We start from the raw sequence: 12,137 nt of genomic DNA on the forward strand, positions 1-12,137 counted from the left end.
AACAGTGATTGAGGAGTTTAAGCTAAACCTAGTTAAAACTGGCAATTCATGAGATGTGGGGGGCTTCTTTCTTCTCTAAGTCTTGTAACATTTTGATGCTCATCTAACAGCTTCTAATTTACAAGTCTTGTGATCACACAAGGATCTCAGCTCCCACTTAATTTAAACCCACACAATTGCAGAGGGGGGGAAAGGGGAAGGAAGAGGTCATAGCTCTTTTGGTTGCAGAAAAATACTTCAAAATAGTCCACCTAAGACAGCTCTACCTCAACATCAGGCTTGCACTGACCTACCTTCCACTCTTTTGCTGGTTTTCAGACATAAAAAACAGACCAAGTATTAGCAAAAAGAAAAGAAAAAAGAGGCTACTCAGAAAGCCAAAATTGTAGAAATTCTGTGCTCTCCACTATTGGAAAAAATTTCTGTCCTATCAGATGTAAATCCTCTCATTTTTCTACAAGAAAAAAGAAAGACTAAATAGTACCTACATTTACGCTTGAATGTTTTTGTTAAGTGGTAAGGAACAATCCAAAAATTCACAGATGAACATCTGCTTATTAGGGCTGAACTTTAAAAAAATAATTCAGTATATTTCACAAGCTTAGACAGGAGACCTGAAATCAACAGAATCAGGTCTAAGCTCACTGAATTGTCTTTGGCATGCCACTTACCTTTAAGACATGAAAATACCTTTGTACAATTCCTGCATTGGGCACAATTAATTAAACAGAATAAAAGAGATGAAATAACCAAAAAAGTTTGAAAGAGAAACTAGTCCAAAAGTGTAATGCAGCTTGAACTGCTCTAGGCTAACATAACATCATTAAGATTTTTGATTTAATGGAGAACCTCACTCAAACTTTCATGACCTGCAAGATTACTATGCATGGAAACTATCAGCCATGTCTGATACAAATGTAAGGATATGTCACTTAAACTAAAACACAGTGGGTGTAAACTCAAATGCATTCCCACCTTGTCCTCACAGTGAGACACTAGACATGACCTACCTTGCTCTGGAAACCGTAAATGTGAAAATGTCATACTGTGTCCGCACATCTGAGGTTTAACTCTAAGCAGTAATAACTTAGTAATAACTAAATAATAACTGCTTACCTTGTTTAGTTTCTGAGGACCTGGCAAAAGCAGTTTGAAAAGGGTTTGGGGTTCTTTAATGCTCTGTTGAAAGTAAATCACTCTCCCAAATAACACACCCGAAATGGACAAATTCTGCCGGTCTTATATTTCATTGTCCCAGCTTGCAAATTTCAGACTAAGTAAGTAGCAGAGGCAGGTTGGTAGAAACCAGCTCGAATATAAAAGCAGTGATATGCTATGAACAGAGGATGCAGAATAAATAGTTTACATACAATCTGGATTGACATCAGGCATGCCGTATCTCTCATATTTTAGCTAAGCAAAATCAGTTCTAAACCATGTGGGTTTTTGTGTGGAAATTTCCACAGGGGATGTTACCATAACAGGACTACAACAAAGTAACATCTCAAAGAGTAGCCATGCAGAAATGGGTCCCAAAGAATTTGCTTGCTTCCTAAGACAATTACCATCCTTTCTAATTTCTAAGGGTTAGTGAAGTTTTACTTGGCAAAACAGGGTATTTAACTTTGCCCATGGTTTTATTTGACAACAAGATCTGCAGGCTCTTTGACACTTAAGAGATTTGTTACTGTTCAATAAGGTTTCAGGGAGTCCACGTCAAGTAGCATCCAAGCTGTTAAAGTCTCTGTTTCTAGTGTGTACAGTAGCTGCCACAAAGACTGCATATAGGCAGTTTTCCACCCTCTCCACTGTTTAGCTCTACTCTGTCTGACAGACACTCCTAGAACTGAACCAGCAAGGGAGCAGATGGAGAAACTGCTCCTACCCTGACCTCCTCCCAGGATGGCACAGCTCACCACCTGGAAGAGCAAAGCCAACACTGTGTGCACCCAGGTCCAGAGGGAGCCAGAGAATCCGCCCAGGAAACAGATTTTCTGCCGCCTCTAGAAGACCTACAGCCAATACTGGGTTATTCTGCACATCAGATAATCATTCCAGCATAAGTACACTGGTTTAACATGCTCTTTGTCTGATAATGTTGATCTGTTGGTCCCAGTTCTCGGTGCTTTGACAGCAGCAGGATATGAAAAAATGAAGGGCATGAAGTATGAGAACTTCCATTCCCCCCTGAGAACAGGGTAAAAAAAATCTTGCTTTTTTTTTTCTCTTGAAGTTTGAATGTTATCAATATCATTGTTAAGGTTGCGACTTTCCTTCTCTCTGAAGGCTGCTCTGATTACGGTCAGGTAAACCGTTCAATACTGTCCTTATGCCCTCTTCTGCGTCTCCATGTCAAACACCACTCTTCTCTTGGGGGAAGGAAACACCTGGCCCCCAACTCTAGACTCCCCTTATTCAGATCACTTTTCTGCTTCATCAAAAGTGGGCACGGCCATATTTCATGTCCTCCCTGTCCCATGCACATGGCAAAGCAGCTGCACACCCTCTCCCATGATAGAACTGCATTCAAATTGGACCTATAAAGTTGTCATCAAAGAGTGCTTTCTCTATGGCAGTGGTACAGTTTATCATGGAGGTTGCTCCTAGACTTTGTCCATTTGAGGTCTTCCAAATTGTCTTTGAGGTGAGGTATCCCTGACCATGGCAGGTGGGTTGGAACTAGAAGATCTTAAGGTCATTTTTAACCCAAACCGTTCTATGATTCTATGACCCCATGACTGTTTCTCTATATACTGACTTATGAGCCACAGGACCAGTGCACCCCTGTGCAAATGCAGCACCTACTCCCTGCCTCCTTGCCCTCCCCCAAAGGCATGCCTGGGGGACCAGCCCCCAAAACTGCCCCTTCAGCTCCCACCCAATGGTCGTACCTGGCATTGACTGTGCCGCTGCCTCGGGAGTGGTGGTGGGGATGGTGGGGGGCTGCTGCTGGCTGGAGCTGACCTCAGGCTCGGCACTCACCGACAGCGAGCTGGCCACCTCGCCACCTGGGGCCGCCTGTGGGGCAGGCGGGAGGGCGTCCTCAGAGGCCGGCAGCTCCTCCTGACCAGGCAGCTGCAGGGCTGACAGTGGGATGCTGATGGGCTTCCCGGAGGCTGCGGTGGTGGTATTGGAGCTGGTGGCTGGCACCTGCAGGGCAGCCACGGGGCCACTGCCTGCCCCCCGTGCTGGGGAGGCCAAGGGGCCCCGGAGAGGCCTCTGTGCAACCAGCCGGGGTGGGCAGGGTGGGGAGGTGGAGGGGTGCTGTGGATCAGGGTCGGGGCCCAATGTGGGCTGGGGCAGAGGCCTGGCAGGGCCCAGGGCAGGAGGGCCCAGCCTGGGTCTGAGGCTTGGGCTTGGACATCTGTGTAAGGGCCAGGGCTGGCCCATCGGTGCCAGCAGTCAGCTCAGCATTGGCCACTATGTAGTAGTCCTCGGGGAGCTCCTGCTTGATTTTCTTGAGGAGCACCTCGCCACCGCCCTCGTCAGCAGGCTGGGCCTGGGCAGCAGTGGGCTGGCTGGAAGCTGTCCGCTTGCGGGGGCCAGTAGGGGCCCGCTGGGTGTGCGGCTCAAAGTCACTGTCCTCATCGGTGACAGAGGACTCACAGACCATGTCGAAGAGGGTGGCCTCATCCTCATTACTCCTCCACAGGCTCGCCCAGCTCTGATGGCTCGCTGCAGTAGGAGAAGTCACAGGAGTCACGGGTGCGGGTACAATCCAGCTTGGCCTTGCCCGGCCGGCCTGGGTAGCGCTCCAGGGGCTGGCCTGCACCTCTGAGGGCACCCCCAGCATGCTGGGGCTGTCCGAGGTTGAAGCTGCGGCTGTCCTGGAAACAGACACGCTCCTGGGATCCAGCCCGGCATGTGGCAGCCAGGGGCCAGTGATATGCATGGCCGGCACTACAGCCCCACATGGCAGTCAGATTGCCATGGGACCCCTCGGAGAGGGAGGTGCTTGAGGTTGGGGATGAGGCTGCAGATGGTCCCATGGCTGTGGGCCCAGCTCACCAGCTTGGAGAGGTTTTCAGAGGAGGTGTGAAGGCAGTCCTCCATGGTACAGGATCAACGGCACCTCGCCACTTGGAAAGTCAGCTGAAGACGTGGTTCAGACCACAGGGTCTTGCCACTCACAGTGCTGTGTTGCCCAAGCTCATGCTTGCTGCTCGCCTGCAAATAGAGAGCAAAACCCCCCTCTTCAGCACTTCCAAAGCAAGATCACGTTTGTGTGGGTAAATGAAACTTCTGCAAGATCAGCTAACACATTTCACTCATCTCATGCACTCCAAAATGCATTTCTCAAGAGTGTCTGCTTTTCAGTGACCTCATTTCTCTTTCTGCCCTCAAAAACTCTCCCTTTAATCCAAGGGAAGGAACATCACTGCAATACACAACTAAAATAAGATAAAACGGCTTTCAAACAAGGCAGTTCAGAATCAGAGGTGATTTGATTTGAAGCTTAAATCTCTGACAAAATCCAAATGCAGACCAAAACATGGTGATTGCATCCTCATACTTAGGAAGTGAAAATTAAATCCAATCTTAAAACATATGATTCATCTTCAACACCAGTGCAGCAATCAAGCCCCAGCTCAGACACTCCCTCTATAGCTGATTAAATTTTATGACATTTTAATCATTTATTCACATTTCTCAAATGTATCAATTATCTGTTTTTCCACTAATTTGAGAGGCATGAAAATGAAGGCCAGAAACTTTAATTTCAATATAAGGAAAAAAACAATCAAATTCACCCTTTGCTGTGCTATACTGACAGCCATCAGTTGTCCAACAGCTTACGAGAAGCTTAAGGGATGTGCAAGGTTTAAGACATAATTAACCTTCCTTAAACTCTGAGAGTTAACCTTTTGCTTTTTATCATATTGTTTATTTTCCCAGATCTAAATAATGAATTCTGTTCAAAAGAAACACTTGCCAGTTTCATCAGAACTATCCGGAAACTTGTAGCACAAGGCATGGAACGTGGGTCAAAAGCCATGAATCCTACAATGTTTCAGATCAAACATGAAAACAGAAAAACTTGCAGATGTTCATCTTTTCTTGCCAGAAACTGCTTCCTGCCCACATTGTACCACTACTTTCCAGGCAAGGTCACATCCCTCGCAAGACTGCAAGTCCTCAACTTCTCAGAACTTCAGAGCTAGGACATTGTAGAAACAACTTACAGTTGTTTCTCTGATCCACAAAAATTTAAGATTGCAGTGGGAATGCTCAGTTGGCCTCTTGTACTGGCTGTAAATCATCCGTTACTGTAGGAGGTTGTCCACAGGAACATTTGCTGTTAATTATTTCTTAACTTTTTATTTTGCTTATAAAGTTCTGCAAAATGCGAAATGTTGCACACTGCCACATTACGCTGCAGTCAATGCCCATTTATTGTTATTCAGGCATTTTATCACTTAAATACTGCAATAATAATTTATTTTTTTTACCATAACCAAATGAGATGTAATTAGTGAAACATCTGTACAATCCTAGAGCATTGAGAAAGATAGCACAAATCAGTTTTCTCACAGATGCCACTACTGGGATGCTGGACCCCTCAGCAGTCCATTTCTGAGGGGGGTAAATGACTACCCTAACCCTACTGCAAAGATCCTCAAGGACTGTGGAAGAAATAGAGGAAAGTAGACTCTGAAGGTCTAGCTGACTTCAACAGATCTAGGTAACTCAAACTCCAGTGGTCTGGAACAAAGTGGATGGATCCCAACACATAGCCCTCACCCAGGGTCTTCAGACTGGACAGTCTCTCTTTCTTTACACTGTTGTCATACTTTTAGAAGTGAAGGTTATTTGAGTTGCTGGAAAAGATCAGTAATAAAAAACTCAAACCACTCAAAATTTCAGGGTTGCTGGGCACAGGATGGGCTGAGAATGTTCTGAAGTTATTGCTCAGCTAAAAGTAACTGGGAACTTATGCTCATTTCTGGAGGTCTTTTTGGAGGCTCTCCCTCACATCTGTCCTAGGCTTTGTGAACATGACCTGCAAGACTCAAAGCTCCCATTGTTCTCATTTCACTTGCATTTTCATATAGGCAGAAATGCCCTTTATATTTTTCCCAACTGAAATATAGCATTCATGCCAATGTTACACATCATTTTGTTCCCTGTCCTCTTCTATACATGCATTTTGGAGATACAAAATGAACTGTGCCATGGCTTGAAAACACAGCTGCATGGTGGCTAATGGCCCCTGGCTTTCCCTGAAATCAATATAAATTACTACCTGCCTCCTTATTTGCTCTACAAAGTCACCTGCCAGCCAGCTGCAGATAACCGTGTTTGTTCTGAGCCAAGGGAGGTGAGCAGGCTGTGTTTCAGTGGTTTTTCAGCCTGCATATCCCTGCCCACACACTTTAATCTAGCAGGCAAAGGGTGGCCTGTGCAAACCAAAACCGGAGACAGAATGGACAAGTTATACCTGCAATTCCCTCTATGAGGTTCGCCATGGGTCTTCCCTCCCTACCCAGGTGCTGTGCCTCACTGGTGGAGTCAAAAATGGAGCCAGCATGGGAATTTCTAGCTATTTTACAAACAACAAGGTATTTTCACAAATCTTTGAGATCAGCAGGACATGTAAGGAAGTCCTGAATAATGGATGAACAGGAAGAAGTACACCATTAGGAAAAAGAGTTAAAATGGTGTAAGATTCAAGCTTGGTTTTGCATTAGCTGAAGCCAGGGTGCCTGAACAGGGAACAACAGCTACAATAACTCAAATTCTGGCTTCTACTATTGCCCACATGAAACCCCAATAATAGTACACATCTCACAACAAAGTCTGCAACACAAAGCTCCTTTCATGACCAGTGCTTCTGTGTAGTACAATAAATGCAGTAGATCCCCACCTTGCAAGCCTTTTCGGTAGCGGAGAAGGCCCTTCTTCCAACATACTCTTTTTAAGCATTTCAAAGTTGTTTGTTACATTTGTTTATTTTTTAATCCTTTATAAAAAAAAACTTGTTGATGTTGACAGGGATCAAAACCCCAAGGGCATTGACATTCCTGCTGACTGGTATATTCAAAGATACAGACTTGCAATGTTTCCTGTCACAGAAGAAACACCAAAAGGTGTGAGGAGTAACACCACACTCACAGTGAAGGGGAAGGGAGGGACAGCTGTAGTCAGGGCCGTAGTCAGGGCCATAGTCAGAAGCTACATCAGTGCAAACCCATGCGAAAGCATGGAAGTGCTCAATTGCTGCATGACCATGGACATATCTTGGAAGACAGAAAGCCCTGTTTGGCTGAAGAACCATTTTCCCCACAGCGAAAATGAGATCAGGCCAACTGCCATGGTATAGATTGTTTGTGCAGAGCTGAAAACCCAAATTCATCCATTATTCAAAAGCAATGTGTCTTGGTTCACCAACTGCTGCAGAAGTGGCAATGGCACTTTGGCAGGGAGGGACTCTGAAGAAAGCACATCATTATCTACCTGGTTTCCTGTCTGCTTGATCAGACAGCATGATGTTGGCTGACAGTCTGCTCTCATTTACTAAATCACATTTTAAGGATTATATAAGTCCTTCATTCAAACTGGCAAGGTTCAGTAAGATGACTCATGCTTAATAACCTGCTAACATACACACAGTAGCTGCAAAAAACACACTATAGCTCCAGTGTGAATAACAGTGGTATTTTAACTGCATTACAGATGGCAAACCCTTAACCTTCCACAGCAGTTTTCTGCAGTTCAGAATCTGGCAATATCTAATTCAGAGTGAAGCATGTCTAGGTGCTGGAAATACACAGGAGCTACCGGGACCCTAAATTAAGAATCTAATTTATGGCTTGTTTAGCTTTTATGACTTCATTTGCAACATGTCAGTGTAGTGACTAATGTGTACAGAATAAGTGCTATTCCAGAAAGCATTACTATTGCAAAACCATTCCTTGAGATCTGTAATGCATTAACTGGACATCATTTGATTTGAGGAAAGGAATTTTCTGTATCCAGAACAAGGGTTTTGCTGTAGGAGATCTACTTCATGACCTCTAAAGAGCCTTCCTCTTCCATGCTCTAGGATGGGACTTGCCTTAGCTAGTTTAATGCCAACAAAATTCTTCCTAGTTTTACACACAATAGGAATAGGTTCTTTGTTATGAGCCAGAGAAGAAACAAAAGCAACAGTAGTTGGTAGCTGTAGCCATTCTTTCCTATATACCATGAAGACAATGAACAAATATCAGTGGGGAGCAAAGACATGGCTAACTCAGTCACCTCCCTTGTTTCTCTCCTTCTGGATGAGTGTTGCAGTGAAGTTTTGGTTAGGACTTCATGTGGGATTTTTCAGGACAAATAGGGAAATCTGTGATATGACTCCCCTAGAAAGGAGGCAGCAGAGGTGAGGATGCAGGGAAGGAGTTGAATGCAAAAAAATTGAATGAAGCAGAGGTGTGCAGTGGGAAGTGTGTGTACTGAGGTCCCCACAAGATTCTGCTGCAGTCCCTTAGGCCCCTCCATCAGTCCAGGACTGCAGGCAGTATTTTTCCTTCCCAAAGGAAGAGGCTGAAGCAGACTCAGCAGAGCTGCTGCCTCCCCCATACAGTGCTCTCCAAATGCAGAGGCCTCAGCCATGCAACAGAGCATCCAAAATCATGCCACTGCTGATTAACTTCCCTGCTATATCTTATGAGGGGACTGTCATTAACAGTGGAGTTAAAGCTCAGGTTCTTTGCCCAGTGTTTTGATTTCTTCACTGGATGTCATTAACCTGACAAAGGATTAGGGTGGACAACCACATTCAAAACAAGCTAGCAGACTGGAAGGACTGGGAATAGATCAATGCATCCTCTCTAGTTTTAGACCTCGGGAGTACAAAACTTACATGCCAACTCAAAGGAGGTGATCTTGCCCCTCTGCTCTTGTGAGATCTCACTTGGAGTATTGCGTGCAGTTCTGGTGTCCTCAACATAAGAAGGACATGGAACTGTTGGAACAAGTCCAGAGGAGGACCACAAGGATGATCAGGGGACTGGAGCACCTCCCATATGAAGACAGGCTGAGAAAGTTGGGGCTGTTGAGCCTGGAGAAAGAGAAGGCTGCGTGGAGACCTCATAGCAGCCTTCCAGTATCTGAAGGGGGCCTACAAGGATGCTGGAGAGGGACTCTTCATTAGGGACTGTAGTGATAGGATAAGGGGTAACAGGTTCAAACTTAAACAGGGGAAGTTTAAGTTAGATACATGGAAGAAGTTCTTTACTGTGATGGTGGTGAGGTACTGGAATGGGTTGCACAAGGAAGTTGTGAATGCTCCATCCCTGGCAGTGTTCAAGGCCAGGTTTGACAGAGCCTTGGGTGACATGGTTTAGTGTGAGGTGTCCCTGCCATGGGCCATCATGGCCCTGCCATCAAGTTGGAACTTGATGATCTTAAGGGTCCTTTCCAATCCTAACTGTCCTATGATTCTATCATATATTACTGAATTTACTTTCTGCCTGAAAGAAAAACTGTGAAGCAGAAGAAGCAGAGGGAGAGAAAGAAACAGTATAGAAAATAATGACAACTTATAGGCGAAGTATGAATCGTCTATGTCTTCTGCTTTACCATGGGGGAAAGGGGCAAATCTCTATTTCTGACACAAACTGCACACAATCCTCCTTAGCTAGGAAAGCATATTCTTAATTGAATGACTCTCCAGGAAACAAAAGCTATAAATTACAGAGGAAAGGCCCACAAATTCTGGCAAATTCTGCAAGTCTGTAAGATAGTTTGGTAGTGTCATGTATGCTTAAACTAACTATGCTCATTTGTCCATTTCCTTATCTCTTTTTTATGGTTTCCAGCTGGTGTGTTCAAGGGAAAAACAACTTCTCATGTTGATGAAATCACTGACTATTTCCAAATTATGCAAGCTTATACTATTCGTTTATATTTCTAGCTCTGTAAAAAACTGATTTAGAAATAAATACGGACATACAGTAGGAACAAAACAAAACCTTCATCCGCATTTTCCACCTTCACAGTTCTAAGCTCATCCCAAATTTTATATCAATTCAATCATATGTTTGTAGCAAGTGCCTTCCCTTATGTGTGTCTCAGAGGTTCTGTGCGTTTATCTTGGGCTTTCTGAAGTCAGTAGGAGCTCTGCTGCACAGCAAGCAGGCCAGGACTCCTCTCACGACAACTCACAGCTACCATTCCTATCACCAATGAGCAGCACCAAGAATAAGGTGCAGGGGAAGTAGGAAATAAAAATAAGCACACATCTTTCTGGGCAAGAGGTGCTGTTCTCCATTCAGAAAAATCTCATGGTTGTCTGTCACACTTGCTACACAAGACCACAGCTCCTCTCAGCTGATGGTTAGTCTTCAAGAGAAGAAGCTCTCAGTGCCAACTATGGCATGCTTTCAACTACAGCTGTCATCACAGCAAGCCCAAGGAAAGCAGCAAAACCTGTTTGCTGTTGAAATGCCTTCAGCTGGCTGAGAAAAAAAAAAAGGATTTGGCTGGGGCAGTGTCTGGGGAGTTTCCCTGCTTTTTCACATGGAAGACGTACACAAGATTATGAGCCTCCTAAGAGCCTGCCTCATTCACAAAATGAAAGATCTATCCATTGTCAGCAGAGTGGATAGAGGAACACTATGGGGGCTCAATCCTTAATCCAAATGTAAAGCTATAAGCACCACTGCTTCTATTCTTGCATTTTTTCCTCAGCACCCACCCAACTGGAGCTATGCAAGCGCTGCTTTTCACAGCATGGCTGAAGAGTCACAGAGGGACCGGAAAAGCACCAAGCGGAGAAGCAGGTGAAAAGGAGAAGAAGAAATGGTATACCAGATCTGAATGATCTGAACAGGATCTAGCCATCTGCAAATCTCTCTTCTCATCCAGATGCTAATGTCTCAATTTAAGCTTCCTCAGACTCACCTGTTTCTCCCTCCATTTCCCCCAGCAAACTGTGACTCTCCTGATAATTACGCAGACATGTTAATTCATTATCATGAATCCTCTACCAAGACACTCCCTGTGCTGGTGCTTCTCAGGCCTGAACTTCAGCCCTTAGGACTACAGGCCTGATTTGGGTGTCCTGATTTACAGTAAGTAGGATTATCATAGAACAGTACAGAAATGCATGGAACCACTCCTTCTTGCTGAGGAAGGATCTTCCTTCCAAGAAACATTTTGGAAAACGAAGTTGTTGTGTTTTAAACCCAGACACTAACCCAGCCTCTCCTCACTGGCACACCATGAGAGATTGCAAAGTCCTTCATCAGGATGAACACTACTGAGCAGCAACTAAAACACTGGTGTATTATAGGCATTGTTCTAGATTCAAGCCAACACACAGCATTGTATCAGATACTAAGAAGAAAAAAAATAACTGTTACAGCTGAAGTCAGGACAGAAGTGAGCTTTCTACCATTCATGGATGTATCTGCAAAGTTGCTAAGCACATCCAGCTCCAGAGAAGTCAGGACACTTACCTTGCATCTTCCTTGCATATGCCATAAAGGACACGCTCTGCCAAGCTCTCCCCAGTTCTGCAGCACTAAGGTAATCCTGTAAAATATTAATCCTCCACACTGCTTACAACTGAGCAGTGTACAGCTGAATCCAGAAAAGATTTTAGGATTTTGAAAACACTGAGTAGTGTAAACATAGTTCTAGTGCTTTGCAAGTCATGTGTAAATATGCATGCTCTGCTCAAACACAGTTACAGAGGTGTGTTACAGCTCTGGAAAACAGCCATTTTGAATTGTTTGGTTTCTGGTCCAGGCTCACATTTTACCCAGGAATTTCCAACAGGTCAAAAGAGCCCTAAGCTGCACCTATAGCCTTCCGGGTGGGGCTGAAATATGGTAAGGGGATCAGGCCAACAGGAAACAAGAATAAGACCTCTTGCCCCATTTCTCTCAATCCAGCATCTCTTACAAGTGCTAGAAACTTACCTTCATTTTCAATGACTGCAGGCTATGCTTCATACAGGAGCTGGCATCCTCACTCACAGAAAGCCAAAGGGGAGGGGGATGGGGGAGTGGCGACAAAAGCAACACAGCTTTCCAGAGCAAACACAGCGTATCCATGGTTTGCTTTTGCCAGAACTGGGTCTTGCAATAACCAAGAGGGAGTCTCTGGTACCTCTACTACTCAGTGAGGAGCCTCTGGTATAAAAG

The 12,137-nt window shown here is 44.7% G+C and overlaps 1 pseudogene; it reads right to left on the bottom strand.

Moving 5' to 3' along the window:
• Positions 1-2,891: 2,891 nt before the first annotated feature.
• On the bottom strand, positions 2,892-4,053 carry LOC117438526 (uncharacterized protein KIAA1958-like; annotated as a pseudogene).
• Positions 4,054-12,137: the final 8,084 nt, after the last annotated feature.

Source organism: Melopsittacus undulatus, unplaced genomic scaffold (genome assembly GCF_012275295.1).
Source record: "Melopsittacus undulatus isolate bMelUnd1 unplaced genomic scaffold, bMelUnd1.mat.Z mat_scaffold_437_arrow_ctg1, whole genome shotgun sequence".
NCBI classification, from domain to species: Eukaryota; Metazoa; Chordata; class Aves; order Psittaciformes; family Psittaculidae; genus Melopsittacus; species Melopsittacus undulatus.